Here is a 14,522-nt window from a genome sequence, read left to right as displayed (position 1 = left end):
AATGTCTCTTTTCAAAGAAAGGCCACATGTTTCTTGAATGTGTTGAGTTATTGATCTTAACCAAACACATTCTCGATTTGCTTCATGAATTGCTATTATCTCTGTATGATTTGAAGAAGTGGCAACCATAGTTTGATTTGTTGAACGTCATGATATAGTTGTACCGCCACATGTAAATAAATAGTCTGTCTGCGATCGACCTTTATGGAGATCAGACAAATATCCCGCATCTGCGTAACCATTCAATTGTGACGAGGATTCATTCGAGTAAAACAATCCCATATCAATGGTCCCTCGGAGGTATCTGAATATATGCTTAATTCCATTCCAGTGTCTTCGCGTTGGGGAAGAACTAAATCTTGCTAACAAGTTTACTGCGAAAGCTATATATGGTCTAGAATTGTTGGCAAGATACATTAATGCACCAATTGCACTAAGATATAGTATTTCAGCCCCAATAAGCTCATCATTATTTTCATGAGCTCGAAATGGATCTTTATTAATATCAAGAGATCTCACAATCATTGGGGCACTCAGTGGATGTGTTTTATCCATGTAAAATCTCCTTAAAATATTTTCTATATATGTTGATTGATGGATAAATATCTCATTTGCAAAATGTTCAATTTGTAGACCAAGAATTTTTTTTATCTTTCCGAGGTCTTTCATTTCGAACTCCCTTTTCAGATATTTTAATGCCTTTGAAAGTTCTTCTAGAGTTCTAATAATATTCAAATCATCAACATATACTGCTATTATGACAAATTTAGATCCAAACCTTTTCATAAAGACACAAGGGCAAATTGGATCATTTTTATATCCTTCTTTTAGAAAATATTCGCTAAGACGATTGTACCACATTCGTCATGATTGTTTCAGCCCATATAAAAAATTTTGAAGTTTTATTGAATAAGTTTCCCAGGAATCTTTAAATTTTTCAGGCATTTTAAATCCTTCAGGAATTTTCATAAAGATATTGTTATCCAGAGAACCACATAAATAGGCTGTAACGACATCCATCAGACGTATGCCAAGTTTTTCATGAAGTGCCAGATTTATAAGATACCTGAAAGTGATTGCATCCACCACAGGAGTATATATTTTCATATAATCAATGTCGGGTCTTTGCGAAAATTCTTGTGCCACAAGTCGTGCTTTGTATCTTACGACTTTATTTTTTTTATTTTTTTTTCGCACAAAGACCCATTTGTACCCCACTGGTTTTATACCTTTAGGTGTTCGGACTATCGGACCGAAAACTTTGCGTTTTTCAAGCGAAGCTAATTCAACTTGAATTGCATCTTTCTATTTTGGCCAATCATTTCTCTGTCTACATTCATCGACGGATTTTGGTTCAAGATCCTCATTTTGTTGCACTATTTCCATAGCAACATTATAAGTAAAACTATTGTCGATAATTACATTATTTCGGTTCCATATTTTTCCTGATGAGACATAATTTATTAAAATTTCTTTATTATTTACAAGCGTCTTAACCTCTTCTAAGGTTTTATCAATTGTTATCTTCTTGCCCTTCTTGAGCAGGTTCTTTCATATCATGACCATCTTGGTTATTTGCTCCTTTTCTTTTTCCAGAATTTTTATCTTTGAAACCGATCGGTCTACCATATTTTAAATATGGTTTAGACTCATTTGCATTATTTAATTGTCCTACTGGGACATCAACTCGAATTAGAGCATTAGCAGTTGGGATATGAGATTTCGTAACTCTTGATAGGTTAGTGAATGCATCTGGCAGTTGATTTGCAATATTTTACAAATGAATTATCTTTTGAACTACCAGTTCATATTTATTTGTACAAGGATCTAAATGAGATAGTGATAATGCATTTCAATCTATTTCCATTTTCAGCTTCTTATTTTCTCCCTCTAATGCTGGGTATACTGATTCATCAAAATGACCATCAGAAAATCTTGCGGTGAATAAGTCTCCAATAATAGATTCCAAATATTTTATGATAGAAGGAGATTCATATCCAACATATATCTCCAATCTTCTTTGGGGTCTCATCTTTGTGCGTTGTGGTAGAGCAACTGGAACATATACTGCACATTCAAATATTCTAAGATGGAAAATGTTCGGCTCCTGACCAAAAGTCAATTGTAATGGGGAGACTTTATGATAACTTGTGGGTCTGATCCGCACAAGACTTGCTGCATGCAAAATAGCATGACCCCATAATGAAATGAGAAGTTTTGTTCTCATAAGCATTGGTCTAGCAATTAATTGGAGACGTTTAATCAATGATTCTGCTAGACCATTTTGAGTATGAACATGAGCAACCGGATGCTCAATTGTTATTTCAGTGGACAAATAATAATCATTAAATGCCTGAGATGTGAACTCACCAGTATTATCAAGACGAATTGTCTTTATTGCATAATCTGGAAACTGTGCTCTTAACTTGATAATTTGAGCAAGTAATCTCGCAAATGTCATATTATGAGTTGATAATAAGTACACATATGACCATCTTGTAGATGCATCTATTAAAATCATATAATATTTAAATGGTCCACATGATGGGTGAATGACATACATGCACAAATACTACATTTTCTCTTTTGTTCCTCCTTTCTTCTTCATTATTCTCTCCGCCTCATTTTGCTAAATTTAATTTATTTTATAATATGTTATCAGCACAAAGCTCTAATTTTCTCCAGATAAATTAACTTCTATATCAGGTATATCTACTGAAGAAATTTTATTTTAGTTGTCTTTTCTATTTCTAAAATTAATTTCTATCTCAGTTTTATCATGTCAAATTTATCAAAACTTGAATTTGTGGCACTTGACATTTCTAAAAAAAATTATTTATCATGGATCCTGGATGCTGAAATTCACCTTGACACTAAAGGTATTGGCGATACTATTAAACAAGATAATAATGCATCAAACCAAGATAAAGCAAAAGCCATGATTTTTCTCCTTCATCATATTCATGAAAGATTAAAAACTGAATATTTAACTGTGAAAGACCCTCTTGAACTATGGACTAATTTGAAGAATCGGTATCATCACCTAAAACTTACGGTGTTATCAAAAGCCCGATATGACTGGATTCACCTTCAATTTTAAGATTTTAAAACTGTGACAGAGTATAATTCTGTTATCCACAAGATAAGTTTCATGTTAAAATTATGTAGAGATTCTATCACTGATGATGACTTACTTGAGAAAACTCTTTCCACTTTTCACGCTTCAAATGTGTTGTTACAACAACAATATCGTGAAAAAGCATTTAAGAAGTATTCTGAATTAATAACATGCCTACTTATGGTTGAGCAAAATAATACTTTGCTGATGAAAAATCATAAAGCCCGTCCCACTAGATCTGCTCCATTCCCTAAAGGAAATGTTGTAGCAGCGCATAATCAGTCTGAATCAAGATAAAATAATTATCACGGCCGCGATCGTGAACGTGGGCGAAGACGTGGTAGAAGACGAAACAATTATCGTCATCATGTTGAAAATAAACATGAGAACAATAAAGTTTCTCCAAATAATTCTTCCAGAGGTAAATTTAATATTTATCACTGATGTGGTATGAAAGGTCATTGGGCACGTGAATGTCGTACGCCCGATCATTTTGTGAAACTTTATCAAGTCTCTCTCAAAAGAAGAGATAATAATGTTGAGGTGAACTTGAATTTTTGAAATAATGATAATGAAGCAACTCCTTCAAATAAATATGAAGATATTGAGGCGAATCTTGAATATAAAGATGATGCTTTCGAAGATTTACCAAATATTACTCATTTGGAAGCTGAAGACTTTATGAATATTGACTGAGGAATTGATCATCTACTGGGGATAAATATTTTAAAAAATAATTACTGTTTTCTTATTATGTTTGAAAGGCAATGCAATTTCTTAAAGTTTTTATGTTGTTAGTTTTTCAAGTTCTTATAATATATCTTTTTATTTATGAAGAATATGGAAATTCTCCAGTCATCAGTTGGATTCAAAATCAATTATGATGATATGTGTCTTATTGTTAGTGCCACAACACACGCTATTTTAAGAGATAAGAAATATTTCTCTTATTTAATTATGAAAAAAGCTAATATTAATACAATATCTGATAGTACAAAATTAATTGAAGGATCCGGAAAAGCTAAAATTGTACTTGTCGGGGAAACAAATTTAACAATTAATGAAGCATTATATTGTAGTAAGTCTCAAAGAAACTTATTAAGTTTCAAAGACATTCTTCAAAATGATTATCATATTTAAACTACAAATGATGAAAATAATGAATATCTTTACATTACTACAATGATGTCGGGCAAAAAGTTTATACTTGAAAAGTTACCCGCTCTTTCATCCGGCTTATACTTCACAAGTATTAGCATGGTTGAAATACATGCCATAGTAAACCAAAAGTTTACTAACTCAAATAATTTTATTATTTGGCATGACCGATTGGGCCATTCCGATTCTAATATGATGCGCAAAATAATTGAGAGTTCACATGTACACTTTTTGAAGAGCCAAAAGATTCTTCAATTTAAAGAATTCTCTTTTGCTGCATGTTCTCAAGGCAAATTGATTACTAGACCATCAATAATCAAAATGGGCATTGATCCCCAATATTTCTACAACGTATACAGGGTGATATATGTGGGTTCATTCACCCATCATGTAGACAATTTAAATATTATATGGTTTTAATAAATTTAAATTTAATTCTTAAAAATGCGTTAATTTTGGCTATCTGTGTGATTACTCATTAACGAAACCTTATTATTTTACTGTAAGAAACACGTTAACAGTTGGACAGATGGGAGGAACTGGGATACCCAAAGGGGTCACCTAAATTTTCTTTCCAAAAATTACATTATATATGAAGTCAAAAATATTATCTATCTATACTATATTAAAAAGCATGAAGATCCATAAAATGTTGATTGAAATTTTTTTCCTTCATTAAAAAGACTCTATTTTAGATAAAATTATTTTTTCATTATTTTTCTTTAATTATTAATTAGTTATTTTTATAATATTTAAAAATCCTAATTTTAAAGTGATTTCTAAGGCTAAATAATTCTAAAGTGATTCTAAGGCTAAATAAATAAAATCCGTATAAAATGAATTTAAATAGTAGTTTTGGGGTTTTCCAATAAAAAAAAGTTATTGCACGTAATTAATATTTTTAGTTGGTTAAAGGAATCCTAATTCTAAAGTGATTAAATCTAAAGTAAGTATATCAATTCATATATATATTACATTTAATGTAAAACCTCTTGATAGATTACTTTTAGTTTTTTTTTTCATCGCAACTTCTTCGTTTTTACTATAATCCTTCTTTCGCTATTAATTTGTTGTAAGTAATTGTATTATATTATTATGTTTAAAAAATTAGTGCAATTAAAGCACATTTGATCGTAAATCAGAAATTTACTGATCTAAATACATTTGTGCTATGGCATGATCGAATGGGTCATCCTCGATCAATAATGATGAAACGAATTCTTAAAAATTCGACTAGACATCCATTAAAGAACCTGAAGATTCTTACGAATGATGAATTTTCATGTGCTACTTGTTATCAATGCAAATTAATTGTCAGACCATCAACCCTGAAGGTTGACATCCATCTCCTAGATTTTTAGAGCATATACATGGAGATATATGTGGACCAATTCATCCACCTAGTGGATTATTTAAATATTTTATGATCCTAATAGATGCAATCATTTAGATGGTCTCATGTGTGCCTCTTATCATCTCGCAACCTTGTGTTTGCGAAGTTGTTAGCACAAATAATAAGATTAAGGGCGCAATTCCCAGATTATCCAATTAAGGCTATTCGCCTTGAAAATGTTGGAGAATTTATATCCCAAGCTTTTGATGATTATTGCTTATTAATTGGGATAAAAATTGAACATCATGTTGCTCATGTTCATACTCAAAATAACCTTGCAGAGTCATTTATTAAGCGCCTACAATTGATAGCAAGACCTCTACTAAAGAAAACAAAATTGTCGATTACTGTTTAGGGTCATACTATCTTACATGCAGCAGCATTTGTACGTGCATGTAACACCACCACAACGTACAAAGATGGGTCATCAATGAAAGTTGGGCATATATGTTGGGTTTGACTCACCCTCCATAATTCACTATCTTGAACCATTGACAGGAAACTTATTTACTGCTCGATTTGCAAATTATCATTTTGATGAAAACAGCTTTCCCGCAATTAGGGGGAGAGAAAAAGGAACTCGAAAGAAAAATTACGTGGAAAGTTTTATCACTATCTTATTTTGATCCACGTATCCGCACATGTTAGTAGGAGGTCCAGAAGATCATCCACTTACAAAACATAGCAAATCAAATGCCAGATGCATTAACTAATTTAAAATGGATAACTAAGTCACATATCCCCACAGTGAATGTGCTTATCCGGATTGATGTCCCAAAAGGATCATTTACTAGTATCATAGCTTCTGAAGGTGTAAAACCAGTTGGCTATAAATGGGTTTTGTGCAAAAACGAAATGAGAGAAATAAAATTGTAAGATACAAGACACGCCTTGTTGCATAAGAATTCTCTCAAAGACACCGGGTCAACTATGAAGAAACATATTCATCTGTTATGGATGGAATAACTTTTCGATATCTCATCAGTTTAGCTATATATAAAAATCTTGAAATACATCTAATGGATGTAGTTACAGCTTACCTTTATGGATCACTTGATAATGAAATTTACATGAAAATCGCAAAAGAATTAAAATTGCCTGAAGCATGTACTAAGTCTCGAGAGATGTACTCAATCAAATTGCAAAGATTATTATATGGTCTGAAACAATCAGGTCGTATGTGGTATAATCGCCTAAGTGAGTACGTGATAAATAAAGGTTATATAAGTGATTTCATTTGTCTATGTGTTTTTATTAAGATAACGGAATTAGAATTTATTATACTCGTCGTTTATGTTGATGACATAAATTTAATTGGAACCCCTGAAGAGGTCCAAAAGGTGATTGAATAGCTAAATAAAGAATTCGAGATGAAAGACCTTGGAAAGACAAAATTTTATTTGGGTCTGCAAATTGAACATTTAGCAGATGGGGTTTTTTTCCACCAATCTGTCTACTCCGAAAAAATCTTAAAATGATTTTACATGGACAAAGCACACCCATTAAGTACTCCAATGGTTGTTCAATCACTTGAAGTGGAAAAAGATCAATTTCGACCTTCAGAAGAGGATGAAGAACTTCTTGGTCCTGAAGTATCATATCTCAGTGCTATTGGTGCACTTATGTATCTTGCTAATGCAACCAGACCTGATATAACATTTTTTGTTAACTTGCTGGCAAGGTATAGTTCATTCCCAACATGGAGACATTGGAACGGTATCTAACATATTTTGTGATACCTAAAGGATACCATTGATATGAGTTTGTTTTATACTAACAAAGGTTGTGCAGACCTTATTAGTTATGCAGATGCAGGTTATTTCTCAGACCCACATAAAGCTCAATCTCAGACAGGCTATCTATTTACACACGAAGGAATTGCTATATCATGACGATCTACAAAGCAGTCTATTGTTGTTACTTCTTCAAATCATGTTGAAATAATAGTAATTCATGAAGCAAGTAGATAATATGTGTGGTTGAGATCGATGATACAGTTCATCAAACAGAGATGTGGCCTGGAAAAAAATGATGTCAAAGTACCTACAGTTATATTCGAAGAAAATGCTGCGTGCATTGCTCAATTGAAAGGTGGCTTCATAAAAGGAGACGGAACGAAAGATATTTCACCAAAATTATTCATCACACATGATGTCCAAAAGACTGATGATATTAATGTACAATAAGCTCATTCGAATGATAATCTTGCAGATTTATTCACAAAAGCATTACCAATATCAACTTTTGAGAAGCTAAGATATAAGATTGGAATGCTTCGTCTCTAAAATATCAAATGAAGTTTTCATCAGGGGAGTAAAATACGCGTTGTATTCTTTTTCCCTTAACCAAGGTTTTGTCCCACTGGGTTTTTTCTGTTAGATTTTTAATGAGGCAGCACTCAACGCGTATTATCAGTTATGTGTACTATTTTTCCTTCATTAGGATTTTTTCCACTAGGTTTTTCCTAGTTACGTTTTAATGAGGTACAACATCTATTGGTGTTCATAGAAAAATATGTATATTGTTTCTTGTAAAAAATTTAATGAGGCACACTACACGTGGATATCCAAGGAAGAGTGTTAAGAAAGTGGATGTTCCACTTTGTGGACGTCTCCTTCTCTTTTGCTTTTTCTTCCTTTTCTTCTCATTTTTCCTTCTCCTCTTTTATTCCACTAAGTTTTGTTCCCCCCTAATTATTACCTTTCTCCCTATAAATAAGGCAATGTAAAATGCAAACAGTGACGACAAGAATTCTCTCTTTTTTTTCTTTTTCTTACTATCTCCTTCTTATTAATTTGCTAAGTTTAATTTATTTTTATAACAGATTAGGATTAGTTTAGTACCAAAACTCAGATAATATAATTAAAGGAAAAGGTTCAAAATGTGCCTACCATATTTGATTTGTTTATGAATATCTTTAGTTAATATATTAAGCTCATAAAAAAGCCCTCGCATTATTTATTGGGAAATTTATCGAAACAATAATATTTTAGTATTAAATAAGACTCTATAACAATAGTTTACTTAATTTGGAGAATAGCAAAATATTAAGGGAGAGAGAGGAGAGAGGCAAGCGAGATATGAAAGAGAGAAGAGAGAGTGGATTTTTTCACTGATTTGGGAGAAAAAGAACAAATACATATTAAGAGGAGAGAGGCGAGTGAGAACGAAAGAGGTAGGAGAGAGACAAGTGAGATCGAGAGAGGGAAGAAATAGAATTGTATTTAATTTATTTTGCATTGTATTCTATATTTATTTTGTATCAATTGTATTCGAAGTACAACAAATACAATTGTATCCATCCTCTCTTTGATTGGATATAAATACATTTGGCAAAGAGGATGAATGCATATTGTATTCGTATGAATACAAAGACAATTGATACAAAAAATATAAAACACAGTTTTTCGAATACAATTGAAATAAAATATAAAATTCTCACCTATATTTATTGAATACAATTGATACATAATAAACTTGAATGTATTTCTTCTTATTAGCAGGGGAGAAGAAAAGAGGGCAAGAGAGGAGAGGGCAGGAGAAAGGAGAGGGCAAGAAAGAGAGGGGACAAAGAGAGAGAGTGCGAGAAAGAGAGAAGATGGCAATAGAGAGGGGGGAGAGGTTAGGGAGAGAACGAAAGTGTTTGCTATAATAACAACATATTACTCTTTTTGATAATATTTTGAAACTATAGCTATTTTTCATAAATAAGTTGTTAATTTTGACTAGTTTGATAATTTTTCCTTATTTGTTTGTCCTAAATTTGCCCCGACCTCTTTTATGGTCTTTTTTTTTTGTCATAATGCATAAATTGAACCCTTAACTTGACTTCAAATGATAAGTTTGACATTTAATTTTGACAATGCACAAGTAGACACTTCAACTATCCAACACTTAAACAAAAAAAACTTGAATCCTACCTGGCAAAATGCGTGAAATACACCCAAGTAACGAGCGTCAGAGGTAAAATTCGAGGGCCCCGACAGTAAAAAAAAAAGTGGTTAAAAAACAATTATCTCCTTAATCAATCCTTTATATATATATATGTTATACCCCGCACTTTTGCACATTCGGAAAGAGAAAAAATGTATTTTTGGCTTGTAAGGAATGAGGTTGTGAATTATTTTATTTATTTTAATTAGTACCGGTGTGATGTTCATGGAAAAAAAATTGATGTGGAAATACGGAGGAAGGCCGAGGGTGAAATTGGAAATTATGGAAACTAGTTTGTGAACTACTAAATGGGGCTTATAGTTTTGGGCTCCAAAAGAATAATTATGATAATAAGAGAAAGTGAGGCCCAAATCAATCGATGGCTAGCCAAGCCCATGGAAATTAATTGCCCATCATCTATATAGATATTTATATGTAATCTATTAGAAGCTTCAAGACTTAAGGAATCATCAAAAAGAGAGAGTGAGAGCAAAAAAAAAAGGTCGAACCGAAACTAGGAAAAAAAAATCTAAATTTTTCAACTTTGGTCCAAAAATCTCATTTTTTTCGAATTCTTGCTAAGTTCAAGCTCCTCTTCAACGTGGTATAATTGGGTAAGCGAGAAAACTACGATTGTGGCAAGTCGAAAATTGAAGAAAAGGTAAGAATTCTATCTTTTTATGTTATGGAAGAAGTCTATGTGTTGTAGCTAGTGAAATTAAGTGGAAATCATGTAATTGTGATGTATGTGGGTGTGTGACCATGTGTGTGTGTGTGGCCATGTGATGTGATGGTTGGGAGAAGAGGAATTTAACTTTATTTAGCTTGTTAGTTGTGTCGTTATGGCGGTTATGGTGTAATTAAAAGTTGAACGATTTGAGACGGCCTTGAAATTGGTTACAAGTTGTTATAGGAAATTATGTGATTTTAGTATAGTTTTATGAAATCATGAAAGTGGAATTTTAATATGGGAATTATTGTTATTCTTAATGAATTTTGAAGAAGACAATGCAATTTGGTAGTTTCGTTGTGTTCGTAGAAGTTTTGGGTGGATTATGGTTTTGGTGGAATTTTTGGTATATTGTATGGAATAATGTTAATTTCTTTCGAATTATGTTTAAATGGTCTTGAGCTAGTAAATGAATATGAAATGTTGATATTAGTTTGAAGGTGTGAAGTTGGAGTGGAAATTGTGGCCTTATGTAACAAAAAGAAAGAAGAAGAAGAAGAAGAAGAAAGACTATTAATGTATTTTTGTAATGATTGTTGACGTTGTCGGTATTGTTGTGGTTGTTGTTGTTGATATTTCGGCCGAGTTAGATTCTCGGGGATGTTGAATTTATAGAGGAGGTGCTGCCCAAATTTTTGTAGACTAGTAAGGACTAGAAATTAAACTCTTAAAGGCTTATAACTTACAATTGGCAATTGTGACCATTTGTAGAGTTTGGAGAAAACATGAGTTGAGTTGGAGTGAGCGTAAGAAGCGGATAAGGTATGTAAAGCTCTTTCTTTTCTTCTTTTGGCATATTCTAAGTGTAGTAAGTTGTAATTTGAGTCTCGGAAAAAATTCTGCTCATAAGAATCCGAGCTTGGATTTCCTATAAATCCATTCAGTGAAATTGAATTCAAAAACTCTTATATGTTGGAAAAAAAACATGCAAATATCTATAGCCTCTACTTATGAGATCGGATCATCCTACAACCTTGATAGATGACTTCGTAAAGCTAAATATTTGAAATTCCCGTAAGCCACCTCGGCTTGGCCGGAGGTGGGCCCACTACCTTTAAAACTCGTCTAGTTTGTCCTACTTAGTTTATTCTGGTATAATATAGGGATAACTTTTGCCTGTGATTTTTCCTATTAAAGAATAATGTCATCATCATCCCCTTATGTTCTAATACCCATTTTGAGACTGTAAATATAATTTTAGAAATGCTTGATATATATATGTTGCATTAGTTTCTCACTACTCCGCTCGTGCATACTACTATGACTTCGTTCGTCGAAACTCGGACCGGCTTTACAATCCTGTGTCCTATAATGTATTCGGCAGTACGATGTGTTACAGGTCCCGAGACCTCGCCATAGGGCCAGGTACTATTTACGGTGTTATGATGTGATATGGCATATGATATATTCTGATGATATGACATGTTGTGATGATATGATGTGTTCGGAGTTTGTACGGAGATTTGAAACCTTCCGGAGTATGATGTGTTGTGGTAGCAGCGTCAGGGTGGTTACCACGTTCCCGAGCCTTGTGCATAATTTTTATTTGCATTATGCACATTTTTTTTCAGTACATATTTTGATGTCCTGGTTTGGTATGTGCTCCTGGTACCTTTCCTTTCAGTTACGATCTATACTCTTTATGTTTGTGCTTTACATACTTAGTACAAAGTTCGTACTGACCCCCTTTCTTCGGGGGGCTGCATTTATGCCCACAGGTACAGACGTTCAGGATCCCTCAGCGTAGGCTATACACCTTCTGCTACCACAGAGTGCTCCTTTAACTCGGAGCCTGCATTTCGGTATATGGCTTTCTTGTGTACATGCTTTTGTATATTTGACTTTTTGGGTACGACGGGGCCCTGTCCCATCATATACTTCCGTTATGTTCTGTAGAGACCTGTAGACATAGGTGTGGGTCATGGGTCGTATATGTTCGTTCGTTTATGACTTGTGTCTTAATGCGGTCCCTTTTGTTATAACGGCCAAAATGGCCCATATGTTTGTATATATGCACGTATCCGGTGACGCGCCCTCTGTTGCCCCTTTTTGGTTTGATATGTTATTTTCTGCAAGCGCGGCTACTGAAATTAAGGATAGCCTGCTATTCTAATTGAAACAAAAATTAAATTGGAATTATTTTGTAATATGATGATTTGGTATGTAAGTTCGTTTGGATGTCCTAATAGGGCACCAATCGCGGCCCACGGGGCTGGGTCGTGACAATATCTTCAGTTTTTAAATTAAATTTCCACTTTATTCTCTTTCTAATTTCTGTAACAGCTTTTTCCTTTTTTTTGGCACTATTTGTTGCTCATTGCTAAATGCGAGTGGCATTTCATTATTTTTTTGTCCTTATAAAAAAAAGCTATAATGGAGATTTCTTGAACTGTAAATAACATAAGTCGTAAGCAAGGTTGGTAAGTATACGCTTGTCAAAAACGAATGCAATTCAAGTCCGGAGACTCTCAAACAACGACCCAACACTTAAGGGACTGCTTACATTTTCTTTAGGTATGGGATTGCAACTCATGCTTGACAAAAAAATTCGTAAAAATCATTCAAACATGTTATCAAATAGTTTTAAGTGCACCATTTTACTTAACAATTTTTAGCACCTTAACTAAATTGAGGAAGAAGAATGGGTAGATTCAAATATATGAAATTTGAGCACATATCTTGAACAATTTTTCCTTTGATTCAAAGATAATGGGCATGAATTTTAGGAATTTAGAGATGGGTTCCTTGGAAAGAAAAAGGAGTAGTAAAAAAAAATTTGTTTTCACTTTCACCCTATTTTATATTATAATTTATTTTCATTATTTTTAAAATTCATGTGTATTTATTTTAATTAGTTGGCAGCCACTAAGTAGCTCATTAATTCACGTTGAAACGTCTGCATATCACGCGTTTGGGCTGCAATATTTGAATGATTTTTGGTTTTAAGTGTTGGATAGTTAAAGTGTCTACTTGTGCAGTGTCAAAGTTAAAGGTCAAAGTTATAATTTAAAGTCAAGTTAAGGGTCTTATTTATGTATTATGCCTTTTTTTGTAAAAAAGATATGTTATATGTATTTATAGTGAGGGTCAAAACACACTTAAAAATTAAATGGATGAATTTTTTATCTGAATTATCATCAACTATTTACAAAAATGCATCGCAATTATATATCAATTGTTTTCTTTTCTTATGTGTGTTTCGATAAATAGTTAGTGTTTGGTGATGGTTCAGATAGAAACCGTAATACAGTTGATAGTTTGGATAGAAAACACAAAAATTCAAAATATATTATGTGCTTTTTTAACCATTCACTCTAAGTGTGAATCTCCCCTATGTGCTTTACAATATTTGAGATGGTCCGGTACAATATCTTGGGGTCCCACGTCGATGAATTTTTGTTTTGAATTTTCTTATTAGAATTCGTGATTCCACCATTAAAAAATAGAAAAATCACCCCACTCATCTATTTAAGTGTTAATATTACAATCTATATATCTACTTTTATTTAATTACTACTTACAAAGTTTTAATTACAAGTATTAACTTATCAGTTTTAATTTATAAATTAATTGATTATATTTTATTAAGTAATTAAATAATAATATACTTTTCAACTTAACAACTTAATAAGAAAGAGAGACAATAAGAGAAAGAGAGAGTTGATAGAATCTGTGTATTAATTCCATAACACATAAGGCTATTTATAGCCAAATGTATTAAAGAGAAAGCTATAATAATAGAAACACAATAATGACCATTAAGTGACAATATTATTGTGTAGGAAAAAAGTAGAAAAAACATTAGTGGGTAGGGAAAAGTGATAATGGACAGCCACAAACCCACAAATTATTTCACAACACTCCCCCTTAGATATCTTAATATAATGTACCTCGTTAAAACCTTTACAAGAAACAATATACATAGTTATCCTGAACACCCATAGATGTTGTGCCTCGTTAAAACATTACTAGGAAAACTTATGTCTTTATAGCTGCCTTATTAAAAACCTTATGAGGAAAATCCAGTGGGATAAAACATTGGTTAAGGAAAAAGAGTACAGCGCGTATTTTACTCCCCTTGATAAGAACATCACTTAATATCTCGAAGACGAAGCATTCCAATTTTGTATCTCATTTTCTCAAAGGTTGAAGTCGGCAATGCCTTGGTAACATATTTGCTAAATTGTCAC

This window comes from Solanum dulcamara, chromosome 6 (assembly GCF_947179165.1).
Source record: "Solanum dulcamara chromosome 6, daSolDulc1.2, whole genome shotgun sequence".
Taxonomy (NCBI): Eukaryota; Viridiplantae; Streptophyta; class Magnoliopsida; order Solanales; family Solanaceae; genus Solanum; species Solanum dulcamara.
This window is presented reverse-complemented; position numbering follows the sequence as displayed.